The 16,278-nt window shown below is 40.3% G+C and overlaps 1 protein-coding gene across 6 annotated transcripts in view; it reads right to left on the bottom strand.

Moving 5' to 3' along the window:
* The window catches only part of PLCB4 (phospholipase C beta 4), a 393,005-nt gene that overhangs the window by 137,717 nt on the left and 239,010 nt on the right, over positions 1–16,278 (bottom strand). The window lies entirely within an intron of this gene.

Raw genomic sequence — 16,278 nt, 5'->3', positions numbered from 1 at the left:
TAGCCAGAATCCCCCTTCTCAATATCTTATCACCCCTGATATCTGATGGGGTTTTGCAATCTCTGCCATCTCCCAGGTGATGTCTGATCACCTGGTCTGCCTTCTGGAAGAATCCTGTTAGGTTGGTTCAGCCCAAACCTCCCCGACCCCTGATGTTTCCTCTTAGTAATTTTCTACTCACTGACCCCTATCTATTTCTTGGCTATAAATCCCCTTTTCCTTGTTGTATTCAGCGTTGAGCTCGACCTCTCTCTCCTCCTGCAAACCCTCACTGCAGCCGTCTCCTGAATACAGTCTGCCTTGCCATTCTTTTAACGAGTGTCATGAATAACTTTTTCTTTAACATCCCTCGCCTCCCCACCAAATCCTAAAAACAACAAGGGATATGCTTTGCTGATGTTTAACACATGATCACAAGCTGGTAAATCCATCTTTCAGTAAAGGACTTCTAATAAAAACACAGTTACTTCCAGAATAATTAATTACACTAAGTGATTACACACATGGTGACATAGAGGACATATAACTGAAGAGGTAGCTCAAGGAAAGAATGTTGTAAACTCTCGCTATATGGAGATGACAGCCATGTTGAACAGAGTCACTAAAAGGAAAGGAATCTCAAATGACTTCCATGAAATTTCCTTATAAATATATGTATTTCCCACTTAAATAATTCAGCTTTAAAAATGATATTCTTTACACTAGTTGCGTGATATGTCACTCCCTTCCCACTTTTGTTTTCTAAAATAGCTTAGATTTAGGTTTCAAAGATACACAGTTCCCACTGTCTTTTAGGACCGATTCTGGCTCTATCCCTTTTTATTGTGTTTAAAAGAAGTGCAGAAATGACTATAGCATGCACACAAAGACCACTGCCATCACCTAGAGAATTCTACAGAGAGTGCAGAGCTGGCTTCAGAAAGTTGCAGGCAGTCCCAAAGACTTAGCATGTCACCGTCCTCCATGGGGTGGGGTGGAGTTGTGGGGGGAAAGAGAAGGGGCACTGAAGAGGGCTGAGGCATCAGTTGGGTCACTAGGAACAAACATCAATAGACACTTGGAGAAATGGCTCTTCAGGTCCTCTGCCAATTTTTTAATTGGATTGTTTGTTTTCTTGTTGTTGAGTTGTATGAGTTCCTTATATACTTTGGATATTAACCCCTTATCAGAGGCATTATTTGCAAAAATCTTCTCCCATTCGATTGGTTGCCTCTTTATTTTGTCGATGGTTTCTTTTGCTGTTCAGAAGCTTTTTAGTGTGATATAGTCCCATTCATTTATTTTAACTTTTACTTCCCTTGCCTTTGAAGTTAAATTCATAAAATGCTCTTTGAACCCAAGGTCCATTAGTTTAGTACCTATGTTTTCTTCTATGCAGTTTATTGTTTCAGGTCTTACATTTAGATCTTTGATCCATTTTGAGTTAATTTTGGTACATGGTGACAGATAGCAGTTTAGTTTCATTCTTCTGCATGTGGCTTTCCAATTCTCCCAGCACCATTTATTGAACAAGAGGCTGTCTTTTCTCCATTGTATGTTTTTGGCTTCTTTGTCGGAAATTATCTGTCCATATTTATGTGGGTTTATTTCTGGGTTCTCAGTTCTATTCCATTGGTCCGTGTGTCTGTGTTTCTGCCAATACCATACTATTTAGATTATTGTTGCCATGTAGAACAAGCTGAAGGCAGGGAGTGTGATACCTCCAGCATTGTTTTTTTTCCTTAGGATTGCTTTAGCTATTCAGGGTGTTTTGTGGAAAGATAACTGACTCTGGGTGGTGAACACACAATGTGATATATAAATGATGTATTATAGAATTGTACACCTGAAATCTATGTATCTTTACTAACAATTGTCACCCCAGTAAACTTAATTAAAAAAAAAAGATAGACTTGGAAGTGTAAGAGATCTTCAGGGGAAATGCCTGTGAAAGACAAAGGAGAGAGGGAGCAGGAGTAGACAGGGAGAGCCTTCAAACCATGAGTCAGGGCTAACATCTCTGAAAGGAGAGACAGGAGGAAGGAAGATTGGGTAGGATGGATCTCAAGTGCAGTACAGCTCTGAGAAGGCGTCTGTCAGCCAGATGGTGCCCTACAGCAGGACTGCCACCAGAGGAGGGCAGGAAAGGGCCAGCCAGCTCCAGTATCTTTGCCATGACACTCACTGGCTGAGAACCTCGGCATGATCTTTGCAGGGGTGCTGAAGATGCTACAGCTGGGGGCTGTTCACTTACTCCACTCCAGTGGCAGGTTTCTCTTGGAAGGTTTAAGTGGCACACCTCCATGGCTGCCACAGATGGTATCTCTTGCTAACCAGATTCTCAAAAAAGACCTCCAGTTCCCGTTTCTTGGTGCTCTTAAAATTCCTCAAAAATTAGGAACCATGTAAATAACAAAATATTTGCGTCCCAGATATGTAACTATGGACTTCCTGGATCATTTTAGGTGTTTACCAAATACCTGTTGAATGATGAATGAATTCCTTGCCAGGGATATAACAGTAAACCAAAAATAAAGTCTCTGCTCTCATGGCTTATATTATGGGGCAGCAAGGGGGGGGGGTGTTGACAATGAACAAAAAACCAAAAATATATCAAGTTGATAAATGTGAAGATAAAATCTAAAAGGGTAGGGGAATATGTATGAATGTATGTATGCACACACTTTTTTTTTTAAACATAAGATGATCATGAAAGCCTCTTGGATGATGTGACTTTGAGCAGAACCAGAATGAAGTGGTAAGTGAATCATGAGAACTGATGGCACATGGGGAAAAGAAGTCCAGAGAAGGAACTGAAAGTGCAAAGGCCCTGAGGCTGGAGTATGCCTGGTATTTCAGGGAACATGGATGGAAAAGTGAAAGGAAAGGTGGTGTAGAGAACTTGTAAGGAGAACAAGATGGACTTGGAAATCATTTGGAATGACGTAGGAAGCCACTGAAGGCTGAAACCAGAAGAGGGGCATATTCGAAAAAGATCCAACTTACTTATTCCTGATAACGGCCCTGGGAAGTAGGTATTACCACCCCCATTTTTCAGACAAGGAAGCTGTGGCTTAGTGCTTAGTGGGTTTAAGACTGCCTCATGATCCTCTTGAGTAGCAAAGCCAAAACTGAACCTATTTCTACTTAACCCCAAACTCATGCCCTTAACCAACTATGGGTATTTCAAACTCTTCCAGAAAGAGCTCTCTGGAAAAGATTTCACCTGAAATAACACTTAGGACAAAAACTCTTTCTTAATTTGCTAACAATATCCTGGCAACTTGGCACTGGGGAGCAAAAACTAGGCTCCTTTTCGCATCTCACCAAAGTTAAGAGGATTACCTGCACTTTTAGGTACTTGGGAGAAGAAAATTCACAGCATAACAATAGAGATGGCAGAATAACTGTCCTTAGGGTAACTCTTTGGCAGAAAGTGTATGTCATCCTAGATACCTAGGAAGCTATACTGGTTCAGCCCATACGCTTCACTCAATGTTTTGCACAAGATACGATTTTAGAGTAATTTCTTACTATTTATGACTTCAGGAGCAAGTAGATTAAAAACTATGTGGGTTTTTTTTTATTAATTTATCAGAATCAATATTAAATATTAAAAAGACAGGCTTCCCTGCTGAGAATATTTTTATGTCTATTTCCCTGACTGAAAGAAAATATTATGTTCCTTTCATGTAGTACATTTTATGTAGCTTTTGTTTCTTTTTTTAAAAAATTAGAGACTAAAAAAGTCCTGGTTAATATTTTTCTATCCCTCTATTGGTCATAAACTAGAGGTACTAATGTTCTTAGGGACACTTAGAGGGAAACAGATGAAAAATAAATTCTTTGCATCCTCATTTCCCTAAGCGAATCAAATTAAGAACCGTTGGATATAGTAGTATAATAATTATGGTTTAAAATAGATAAAGCAAATGGGTGACTCAAAGAGCTAAAGAGATGTTTGGTTCTAGCTTCCATCACCGAACTTTAGAAAACAGGTTAAAAGTCATACATCTATATCTATATATATAACATAATACATATCTTCACACACAAAAAAGTTGGAGATAAGAGTTTTCCTTGACCTTCTTAGGGTCCCCTGGCTGGGTCTGAAAATTAAACTGACAAACACAGATTTGGAAAATTAAAACATACAAATTTATTTAAAGTAAGTTTACTTGACCCAGGAGGCTTCATAAGAAAATGAAGACCCACAGAAACAGTTAGACCCGAGTATTTTTATGCAACGATTGATGAAGAGTGGACAGTCGCGGAGGAATATAACAGTTCAAAGGTCAAGGAGTATAAAGTACGTGCAGTAAACTGGGGGAGACGTAGCAAGGACTGTTTGTTTGGATAATTCTCGGAGTCCCTTGGTCTTCAGAGACATAAGGATGTTCCTTTCCTCCAAGTATAGGGAGGAGGGCACCTTTCACATGAGGGTTTTATGACCTGATTCAGGAAAGGTGGGGAGAGATCCTGCTTCTGCTGTTTTCTCAAACTCCTTCAGCTTACAAATATTCAATATGTCACGGTGCCATATTGTAGGGTAGTGTGACCTGAATCCCACTGTTTGTACATGGCAGCTATTCCGAGTCATAATACAAGTGGCTGTGATTCACGTATGTTCTCTTTATCGATACATCAGTTCTGGAGACTGGCTCCATCGATTACTACATGTTAGATAGTACGCAATTCCTTAAGCTTTTCTTTCTTTATCTGCAGAACGTGGAACATAATCTCATTTAATCCTCACAACCATCTGAGGCTTTAAAGAGGTGATCGATGTCAAGTGCTTAGCACATTAAAAGTCAGTAGTTTAAAGAGCTCAGTAAAATCTAGAATGTTCAACTCCTCAGGAAAAAGAAAAGTCTCTTATTGAACAGCTGTTTCTTTTCCTTCTGTTATCTGCATTGCCTGTTTGGGGGACATCAGCTGTAGAGAACTTTAAATGGATTTTTTTTTTCTTCCTCAGGGAGCCTGAAACTCCTTACCTTGCCCTATGCCTAGTGGTTCTCAAACTTGACCTATATCATCAGAATCACACAAAGGGAGGGCTCTTAAAGCAGAGATTGCTGGGCCCCACCCCCAGAATTTCTGACTCAGTGGGTCTGGGGTGGGGCCGGGGACCACACTTTGTGAATCACTGCAGGCTAGCCAGTTTGGGATGTTTCTGCTGTGTGTGACCAGCTATGCCATTTCAAGCCTTGGTTTTGCAATCTGTAACATGAGGCTAAAATGAAATAACATTTTCGTAGTACTTACAAAATAGCACCATTTGTACAGCACCTGGGGAAGTGGTCCTAAAGGCAGACATGTCTACTGAAAACACTAAAACCCACCGTTCCTGAAAATGACCAAAACAAGCAACATAAAAATATTTCCTCATAATTTTCAGCAAGAAAATTCACTCACATGAAGTTGAGTTTAAAGAAAAGCAATTTTATTACTCAAGAAGGGTCTGCAAAATGATTTGCTTTAAAATATGCCGTACTTGTGTATTGCATTTGACTGTTCATTTGTTGACACTTGAATGAACTCTATTACTTCAACGGCTAGACCACATGCATCAGCAGAGTGCAATCCCAAAGACAATGCGCAAAGAGAATGAGGCCAGGATATCCTTTGGGCCTTCACCAGCCGCCTGCAGATCCACAAGGCTGCACTCAGCAACTCTAATGAAAAGGATCCTCGGGCCACTGTACTCCTGCACGCGTGCACACCTGCAGCCACAGACCGGGCTTGAAAGAGCTAATACGGAACATTTTCCTATTTACACTTCAGGTTGAAAAGAAGCAATAAACAACCAGCACTGTCACTTTAGCCATTGAATTTTAACTAAGTTCTTTAGCATAGCGCATTAGTATTTCAGAGACCTACGTTGCTCCTCAACTAGCTCCTTATATTTTAATTTTCTCAACTCATTTACACACTTTCTATTTGTTTTGTGCTATAGTGTTTTGTTTCCACAACCTCCTTCGAAATCAAACGCCAGCCCAGATTTCCTTCGCTAGTTGCAGAGTGGATGCGTCTCACGTCTTCCCAGGAATAAGCAGTCCTTCCTGTACCCTTGACCTTTGAATAGCACCCATCTCAAGTATTAGAGTTTTCCATGAGACTGACTCAGACACTATTTCATGGGTGGAATGCTTCTATTTTTCCAAGGAATGATTATCTTCTACTCTTGTGAATGAACAAAAGCAAACTCAAAGAAACTTCACAGAGAGGGGACAAACATAAAAATGAGTGAGGCTGACTCAGCAACTCTAATGAAAAGGATGCTTGGGCCACCATGCTTCTGCACACCTGCACACCCGCAGCCACAGACATGGCTTGAAGAGGCTACCATGGAACATCTTCCCATTTAACAACACTTCAAATAAACACAAGTGGAGCATCTTAGAAAAGAAAAGACAAGAGTCGTTGGTTATGCAGCAAAAGCCGATACCATGATAGAAAACAGCAAAAGAAATGCAGGATGACTGAAATAAATATAATAATACATTTGTAAATGTTGAACTCAAATTACCTGAAACTGAAGGTATCATCATCACCATCAAAACTAATTTGTTGTTCATTTCTGTGTAACATTATTTGTCTTCTAAGCTAGGTGTGTGCAAACTACAGCCCATGGCTCAAATCGAATTGGCCTGTTTTTGAAAGTAAAATTTTATTGGAACACAGCCTATTCGTTCATTTACAGATTGTTTATGCTCTATGGCTGCGTTTGTGCCACAAAGACAAAGTTGAGTAGTTGAGAAAGAGACTGTGTGATTCATCAAGCCTAAGGTATTTAATATGTCGTCTTTTACAGACAAAGTATGTTGACCACTCTTCTAAGTCTTTTCAACATGAAAAACCAACTACATAAAGAGTACCTAAGATAACTGTGGTTGATTGCAAAAAAAGCCACAGTTCTTCATCCCTTCCTGTATCTACATACTTGCAATGTGACTTTGCAGCTCCTCCCATCAAGAAGTGGAGTGTAGGACCCCACTCGTTGAGTCTAGGCTGCCCTTGTGACTTGCTTTGGCCTGGAGAATGCAGCAGAAACCTGGCTATGTACAAAAGAGAACAAGCCCCTCCTGCTTGCAAGAGGATGACAGATCAGCTGGGGTGGGAATGAGACAGTCTTGCTAAGGCCATCCTAAATCAGCCCTCAGTTGGCCCAGCAAACACTTGAGTGTGCCCAGCTGAGTCCAGCCCAGAGGCTGATCACAGAATCATGGTCTACATAAATGGTTGATGCCTTAAACCACTGAAGGGGATTAGAATATGCCACCCAAAATGTCACTTTGGCATATGAATTATTTTGAGCTGAAGGCAATTGAGAAACGACAGATGCAGAAAGAAGCCTTCTCAGAGCTTCCCTTATCTAATTAAAAGCAGAACCGTCTGAGAAATGAGGATTTCCATAAATCCCCTCTCTGGGGAGCTTTACGGCTATGAAGCAGACGGAAAGTCAGCACTAAGATGAGTCTGCACAAACCTTACTAAAATAACCCTTATCCTCCATTAATTTTCCCACATCTTGACCTTTTCACAATTTACTACCCCTAGAAGCCCAAATCCTATTTTTCTTTGTCTAGTCATTTCTCCACGATGTACTGCCCTTTGTTAAAATGGTATATAAACTTCTGAGTCTAACCACTTCTTTGGGTTTCACTTCTTTTCTGTGAAGCTCCTGTGCATGTAAAAGTATTAGCATCAATAAAATTTATTTGCTTTTTCTCCTGCTAATTTGGCTTTTGCCAGTTTAATTCACAAGCCCCAGGCTTGGAAACTAAGAGGGCAGAGGAAAAGTTTTCTCCCCCTACGTCATTAAGCTTTGGTGTGGTTTGTTATGCAGCAAAAGTTGATACAATCATTGAGTGACATTTGATCCTTTTCAACCTTTGTTTCTTCACATTTCTAACTCCTGCTCTTTCCTCCCTTTCAGACCTCATCACTTCATTCCAGATATGATGTTGCATCTCCTAGCAGGCTTGTTCCCTCTTGTCCTCTGTGCCTCCCTGTAACTTTATTTTTTAGTCAGTCAAGCTTGAGGTCTGGTAATACCTTCTTAGGGAAATTGCCTCTGATTGTTCCAATACTTTTAGATTTCTCCATTCTCTCAATCCTTGGGTAACTCTTGGCACAACTTAGCACTCTTTGGCATACATCTCATTTAACACACATTTCCATTGCTTGAATCAGGCACAACTTCCTTTTCATCAAGGGCAGTGGCTATATCTTCCTCCAACTCACACACTGAGAGGCTGATAGTGATGGAGGGAGGGTCAGTAAACTCTGTAATTTGAAATTACTCTTCTAACCTTATCTACAAGTAAAGGAACAAATGCGGGCTAGGGAATCTATTTATTGAAAACCTGGATCATCCTGGACTGCAGTTAATTAACCTCCCAGTCTGAGTTAAGGCAGAGAATGAAAGGTGGAAGGTGTTAAAAGCCATTTACTGGCAGAAACTTTAGGATTCTGATTATGAGTGCTGAGAGTTGAGTGATAATAGCTTTTTAATGTTTCCAACAGTATTCGTTGAAGTATTGGCTGAACAGTTTATAGAACAGACATGGTCTCAACTCTGGTGGAGTCTTTGCTCTGAAGAGGTATCCACACACACTGTGCACCTCGTACACACCTACTAGGAGCCTCTGGCACAGGTATAGTGTCCCCATTTGAGGTGAAATGGATGCTCTCTCAGACAGGTAAACGGACTTGCTCAAGGACATAACTTGTAAATGTCAGGGTCAAAGCTCAAACCAGAGTCTTTTGTCTTCAAGTCAACTTACTTTCCGGAACTTTCCAAATCATATAGACCTTTTCTTAAATGCCTCATGCTTGGATGACAATGAACTCTTAAGCTTTGGGGGTTTGAGAGACTAGATAACATTATCAGCACTGTTGTTTTAAATGGTTGGTCTAGACTAGAGGAAGGAAAGGGACTGAGTGTTTTTGCAAAATCCTGGCTGATGGATTTTTGTAACCTTGCAGCTTTGGATTTCAGCGTTCAAACCAATTGATTTAAGTGCCCAGGTGCCTGGTCATAGCTTTCTTATCATGTGAGGAAGAAGTCACATGGCTAGGATGACAAGAAAGGTAACTGAAGGCAGGTGGCCAGAGAATCACACAATCCTTAGGTGAAAAATATACTCTTCAGACTCATCTGTCTTAACATCTCCTCTTTTCTAGCACAAAGATGTTAAGGAAATGGCCTACAGAGATATAACCAATAACTACAGCTCCAGTTCACCTTCCCTAAATTAAATTCCTGTTGTCTCCAACCACACTCTCATATCTACTTCATGCACGTTACCCCACCCCCTACAATCCATTCTCCACACAGCTACCAAAGTGTCTCCAAATGTAAATCGGATCATGTCAGTCCCTGTGGAAATGGTTTCCCTTAACAATCAGAAAGAAAAATCCAAACTCCTTGTCCTGATTCTACACCACTGATTCTCGTACTTGAGTGTGCACTGGAATCCTTCGAAGGGCTTATTAAACCATATATTGCGGGGCGCATTCACAGAGTTCCGGATTCATCTGTGAGATGGGCCCAAGAATTTGCATTTTTAATAAGGTTCCACGTGATGCTGATGATGCTGGTTTGGGGACCACACTTTGAGAACTGCTGCTGTACAGGATGAGGCCTCTGCCCACCTCTAAGACTTCTCTTCTCACCATGAGTTCACAGGCGATGTGACTCCAACCAGGGTGCCAACAGTGGCCCTGGGAGGGGAGATCTGAGAAAGGAGGAAAATGCATCCATTTGTTCCTGCTTTTGGATAGTTTAGTATGGTTTTCAATTCCCTTTTTGTTCAATTTATTTTTAACTAAAACTTACGTGATTTCTATTATATGCAAAATGTTTCTTAAGTACTACAGAAGATATGACGATAAATACCGTTTATCTCAGGAAGAGGAACAACATAAGTGCATCCAGGTATGTATTTCTTCTCTGGCGTTCTTTTTGTGTGAATCTGAGTTTGCCCAGCTTCCTGTGCCAGAAATCTCAACTTCATTTTACACTTCTTATTGTCTCTCTCACCTTCTACACCCACCGGGTTAGAAAATCTCCTAATTGATTTTCATGCTCAACCTCTTCCCTTATTTCCCACATGTCTGACTGTCTATTGGGTCCTTCAACCCAGCTTTTCCCTCCCAGACTATTCACACAATGAATCCAGCCGTACCCACTTTCCACTCATCATTCAGACCTCATCCACCCCTGCTAAGACTTCCTGTCGCCTTCAGGATCTCATGCCAATGCCTGGGGCTGGAAAGTAAAGCCATTTAATGTGTTGACACTGCCCATCTCTATAGCTTCAGCTGCTGCCCTCCACCAACCTCCCTCTGTCCCAGCTGGACAAGCCACTTTCCCCCATTCCACATCCATGACTTACACAAGCCATGGACTAGCCCTCACCTTAACTGTGCTTTGGTTGGCTGATTGCTTGGCCTGCTCTTTGAGGCAACCCAGGTCAGGCCCCTGGACCCATTGTCGTTCCAGGTCCATCACACCTCGGGGTGCACAATACCCCCTTCCTCATCACAACTTGACTGTGGGGGAAAAGTGCAGGGGTGAGGGTAGCAGGGCATCTGGGGCCATGTGCTGAGGGCCTGCAGTTTCAAACTGAAACATTTGGACTTAATTGGGTGTACAATAAAGTGATATCAGCAAAATTTTTCTTTTACTTTAAATGTCTGATTCTAAAAGGGACTGGAGCTTGAAGAGAGTGGGACTTGTGGCAAAGCAGCCAAGAACTGAACCAATACTCACCAGGCACATGTAGTAATAGGTCCCGTAGAATAAATACTCAGAAATCGAACTCTGTGTAACTCACTTCCCTACTTTTTCTCCGGCTCCCCTTACTCCAAATTTGAAATTGTATTATTTTTGGTTTTGTAATTGGCATCTTTTACACTTTAAATAATAGACGGAAGTCTCTATGTTATGTACCATCAACTAATTATCAACATTACCTCCCACGGAGACTATTAATCTTCTAGTCTCTTCCATTTCTTTAACCCCTTGTACTTTCCAACATCTGTCTGCACTCTTACCTTTCACATAGTTAATACCTTTTTTATTCTCCTCTGTCAATAATAATTCAATATTTTGCCTATCTTTAGGTTGATTCTAAAAGCTGAAAGACAAGTATTGTCATGATTATTATCATTATGATGCCTTTGTAAGTATCCTTCACAGTAAATACAAGTAAAATGCCACAATTCCACTTTCTACTCTTTGAGCTCAATATCCTGATCCCGTAGGTACATACAATTCAGTTTAAAGGATCCAAAACTTGGGAACAAGATGAAAGATGGCTACCTATCCTTTCAGCATTATACAAGACCATTATCTAGAGACCCACCGAAGAATGACTTATTTCTATAGAATATGACTTTGTTTGACTTACTGTTGTGTAGGGCCCAGATTCTTTGAAGTTAGTTAGATAAGTTAAAGCTGGTTTTGTTCTATAGCAACGCTTGTGATTTGTGTCTGGTAGGAAAGCTAACCACAGAGGTCAGTTTCACGGCCCTACAGAGCAACAGTCGGTTTTGTATCTAACTGATAAAACTTGTTTCAGCTCTCCTTTCCAGACTATATGAAAACTCTCTTCCTCCAACATTCTTAGAACTAACTTCTGCTGGTGTCCTCACTGAGGAGTTAAACGAATCTTTAAGTCTAAATACTTTCTACAAGGGTTGTGCTTTTAGTGTTTGGGGAATTATATTTGGAAACTTCTTCGCTTCACTGATGAGCAGCGTGGGGTGTGTAGGCTGCTTGGGTCTTTTGGAGCTTCACTGTGTGGCCCACACTTTGATTTCAGCAACGCCTTGGAAAGAGGCCATATTTGGCCTGTCCCACTCGGCCCAACTTTAGGTTGATCCTGCACTTTGATATTTCTCTGGGTTTGACAATTGCCATAATTGTTTCTGTTTTCTTGGTGGCAGTTGTAAGCACCAACTGGCTCTATTTATGTGTGTAGGGGAGGGGGTTGGAGGAGGGAGGTGGGAGGGGCTAAAGACCAAGGCTTTACCAGAAAAAGACACTCCATCTGGGCAGCTTGTTTCAGATGCAGTAAGTCCCATGGGTGAGAAAAAGGGGTGGCCCAAGCTGAGATCTGTGGTGTAGGGGCGCCAATTGGTACTGAAATGAGTCATCTATAAAACATTTAAATCCCTACTCCAGCTGCCACTAAGAAGAAATGACTGCTGATATTGTAGATTCCAACTAAGTGAACTAAAAACTGCTTCTTTTTGTTGGGAAAGAAGGTTGGTATTTTAAAATCTGGTTATAATGTAGTCTGAACTGACGGTGCTGACCAACAAGATAGCCATCACCCACAGGTAGCTATGTAAGTCCTAATCAAAATTAAACAAAATTAAGAACTCAGTGCCTCAGTTCTGCTGGCTACCTTTCAAGTGCTGACCAGCCACACATGGTAACAGGGAACGCAGATATAGAGCATGGCCATAATTGCACAGTTCTGTAGGTGACTGTTTTTCTATAGAAGGACAGCAGCATTCTTCTTAAGGATAAAGATCTTTTTAAATGTAGTTTGTTTTGAGGACCTAGGTTGCCCCTCAAAGTTATGCAAAAAGGGAAGATCTTGGGAGAGTCTGGATGGGAGAGTTTGAGGCGAGAAGGAAGGCAAGCGGCTCAGGATGAGAAGGGATTAGAATTTACCATTTTTCTCTTTTGGCTTGAGACAGGGATTTTTTTTTTTCTTTCTTTTTTTTTTTTTTTTAATTTGGAAAAGTGGCCTATGGAAAAGAGGAAAAGGGTAAATTGGAAAAGGCCTCTGACAGAGAGATTGAAAAAAAAGAAACAGTAATGTGCATCTTGGTAGGAGAGTGGGGCAAACGAGAGGACAATGAGAAACTCCCCTTGGCCAGGCTGACTAATGAAATTGATTCAGCGTGATCTCTGATGTTTAATCTGAAAGCGTGTCCTGTTGTGCGCTGCCATTCTCCTGTGCTACCACTCAGTCGTTAGTAGAAGTCTACTTCACATAATGTCCTTGTTTTGGGGATTTGACAATATAATGGGTTTTGGAAGAGGAACAAGCTAGAACTGAGGACAGATAAGTAAGAAGGCCTTGATAATAGGCATATTCACCAACAAGTGTAAGCACCTAGGAATCCTAGGAAAGACGGGGGAGGGCCTCGAGGAGTCAGGGGATGGGGTCTTCAGCCCTTCAATACGGACATGAGAGGAACGGCTGAGTTAGAGACATTTGGATGGTTTGTGCTTTAAAAAGCACTGCTGTTTCTCTCCTCTGCAACAGAAAAAAATCTCTATTTTTAAAGATTTAATAACAAGCATCGCTTGGAAACAAAATATAGTTTGCATTCAAGTAATTTCTAAGTCAAATAAAGTGAGATTAAAAAACAGATTTAGCAGTGGCATGGGAATACAGAGGCGACAATGCAGGCGTTACGTTAGGCAGTTTCTGACATTTTGGGCTACTTCAAAAGAAATCCCTCAGCAATGCAGAAATAATAAAATCATGCGTACATGCAGTTGCACTGATCACATTTACTGACAAGATAATATATAGTTTTAGAAACAGTGGCCAGCAAACGCTTTTTTTTCTGACCTAGTGAGTGCTCACCCACTGCTTAAAACACTTTCCTGTCTTCTTTAAAACAACCCATGGAACATAATTGAATGTTTACCTGATCCTTCAGGCCATGGAGATAGTTGTCATACGGTGCTGAAGGCATTTATACCCCATTTATAAATAACGGTCTCTTTGCTATGCCGCTTTTGGGATGCTCAGGTTGTGTTTCCTCTCATTTCAGTTCCTCCCACTTACTGTCAGCTGTCATTTCTCACTGCTGTTCATGCACAAATTGTAGAAATGAACCTTTTCTGCTTATATTTTGTTGCCTTGCATATTTTAATGGCTGTGGCTCCAAAGGACAGAATTTTATAGGATTGGGAAATAAGAAAAACTGGACGATTTGGCTTTCTGGTTTTGTACGTTGTTATAAAGAGACATACGAGTATTCACTTGATGAAGTTCATTTCTTTTTTCTTTTTTGCTTCAAACCCTAGTGAAGCAGCGCTTCAGAAAGTTGAAAGCTTAGCTAGATTGTATTTAACACTTGCTCAAGATTTGTTTCCTTCTAACGTGACCTCATCTGTAGAAGAACCTGGAAGAAGAGCAAATACCTTTAGAAGTATAAGAAATCGTTGTTTTCTAAATGTGAGTGAGCGGTGATGATTAATAAAATCATCATGAGAAATAAAAATAATCCAGTGATGATGGACTTCTAGTTCATCAAATCACTTTTCACTTTATTTATCAAAAAGCACTTTTTTCTCTAGTAAGTTTTTGCTTATATGACAGTGGTAGAGATACTCAGCCAGTGACTACATTTAATCTCTTTCAAAAGACCTTCTCTGAGTAACTAGAAGCCATGTAGCATTTTTTACTTATTCTGTAGATTTCCAGGGCCTGGGAAACTGCCTTAGAAAACCACAAATCTTTGGGGACACTAGTAGATTTAGGGAGTGATGGGTCTCATTAGCTTATAATAGTGAGCAATGGCCATCATCTTGGTGACGCTGGTGCCAAACCTAGACCTGGTTTACCTGGGAGAAAGACTTGGAAACGCATCCAAGCTAGTCTGAGGCCTTCTTTGCTAAGTTGTATAAAGAAGATAAAAGTAATCAACTGCAAAAACTTACTTTGTATTAGGCTTGAACTATATCAAATTGTTGATATTGATAATTTTTAATTTAAAAGATGAAAACGTCATATGGTTTACCCTAATATTTTGTATCTGTTGAAGTAGATATCCCCACATGGATCTCAAGGATTATCAAGTCTTCTCACCATTTCAGTTATCAAGAAAATGAACAAACGAACAACAAAAACAGACTGAATTAGAATCAATACTATCTAAAATCCCTTTTGATACTAGACATCTCCAGTGAGTTTGGCACTGTTAGTCCCTGAACAGAGAAAATTAAGCAAAATATAGTTCTCGACCTCAAGAAACTCAAGAATATACTAGGAGAGAGAAAAAAACATTAAATAAAATGTGAATTGCAGAGTAATATGTGCAAGGGTAGGTAGTGGCACAAAGAAGTTATCAATTCTTATTGAATGAGTCAAGGAAGATATCAAAATGGTGGAGTTTCTCCTCTGAGTTCTGAAGGACGAAGAGAAGTTTACCAGTCAAACAAGGAGGAACAAGTGTATTTCAGGGACAGCAGCATGCACAAAACATGTACGTAACAGAATAGTTTATTGGGGGAATTGTAAGTGGATTTTTATGGCTAAAGCAGAGAGTGTGTGCAGGAAACTGGTGGGAAATGAGGTTGCAGAAATCAGCCTGAGCCAGATTATGAAAGTATTTCATTCTGACCAGTTTCCTTTATCCTACAATAGGGACTCATGGAAGCATTTTAAATAGAGGAAGAACAAGTTCTGATTTATATTTTCAAAAGATTACTCTATGACCACAACTATGGGAAAAAAGAAAAACAAAACAAAACTAAAAGAAAACTGCCAAAGAATTAACTAACAGTGGTTGTGTCCAGAAACAGAAATATTTTCTGTTTCTTCTTATAGCAGTTGTCCTTTCTGGGAAGCAGTAAAGTTTCAGTCATATAAATTAGCTGTCACTACAACGCTTTAATTCAATACAAGGAATAATGACTGCATTAGGGCTTATCCTTTGCCTTTCTCAATTTTGTTTACTTACAAAGCAACTATGGTATACATCTAGAGAGTATTATAATAACACGTTTTGGAAAAACCAGTCAACAAATACTGAGTCACTTCAGCCCACAGACCTCATGAAAAGGCCTGACAATCTGAACATCTGGGAGGACCACCACATACATTCAATTAGGCACTACATTCATTCAATTGATTTCGAAAGGAACCAACTTTGACTCTAAACGATGTAATGACAAGTTTTACATTTCACTTTTCCTTAGAGGCAACAGTTTCATCACACACTCTTCTCCAATTCACCACAAATTTAAGTGCAATCTAACAAAAACAAGGGATTTACAATGCTATTGAGGCTTCACCCCACCTACTTAAACCTTCTGAACAGATGGAAAGCCCCAAGCCCCTGCTCTATGGAACGTCTGGAGCCATTGCCACCTTGCAAGGGCACAAACGATAAATGAGAGAAGCAGAGTCATGCAAAACGTAGGTCAAAATGTTCTGTATAAATGAAATAAGCAAAGCAAATGACTAGCACAAAGTCAAATCACTATTACATTTGTAACAAATAGAAAGTTTTATGTAGAAAGCCTGCCAAAAG

The sequence above is a fragment of the Rhinolophus ferrumequinum genome, chromosome 23 (assembly GCF_004115265.2).
Source record: "Rhinolophus ferrumequinum isolate MPI-CBG mRhiFer1 chromosome 23, mRhiFer1_v1.p, whole genome shotgun sequence".
In the NCBI taxonomy this organism is placed as follows: Eukaryota; Metazoa; Chordata; class Mammalia; order Chiroptera; family Rhinolophidae; genus Rhinolophus; species Rhinolophus ferrumequinum.
Note: the sequence above shows the minus strand (reverse complement) of the source record. Positions and strands in the feature narration are given on the sequence as shown.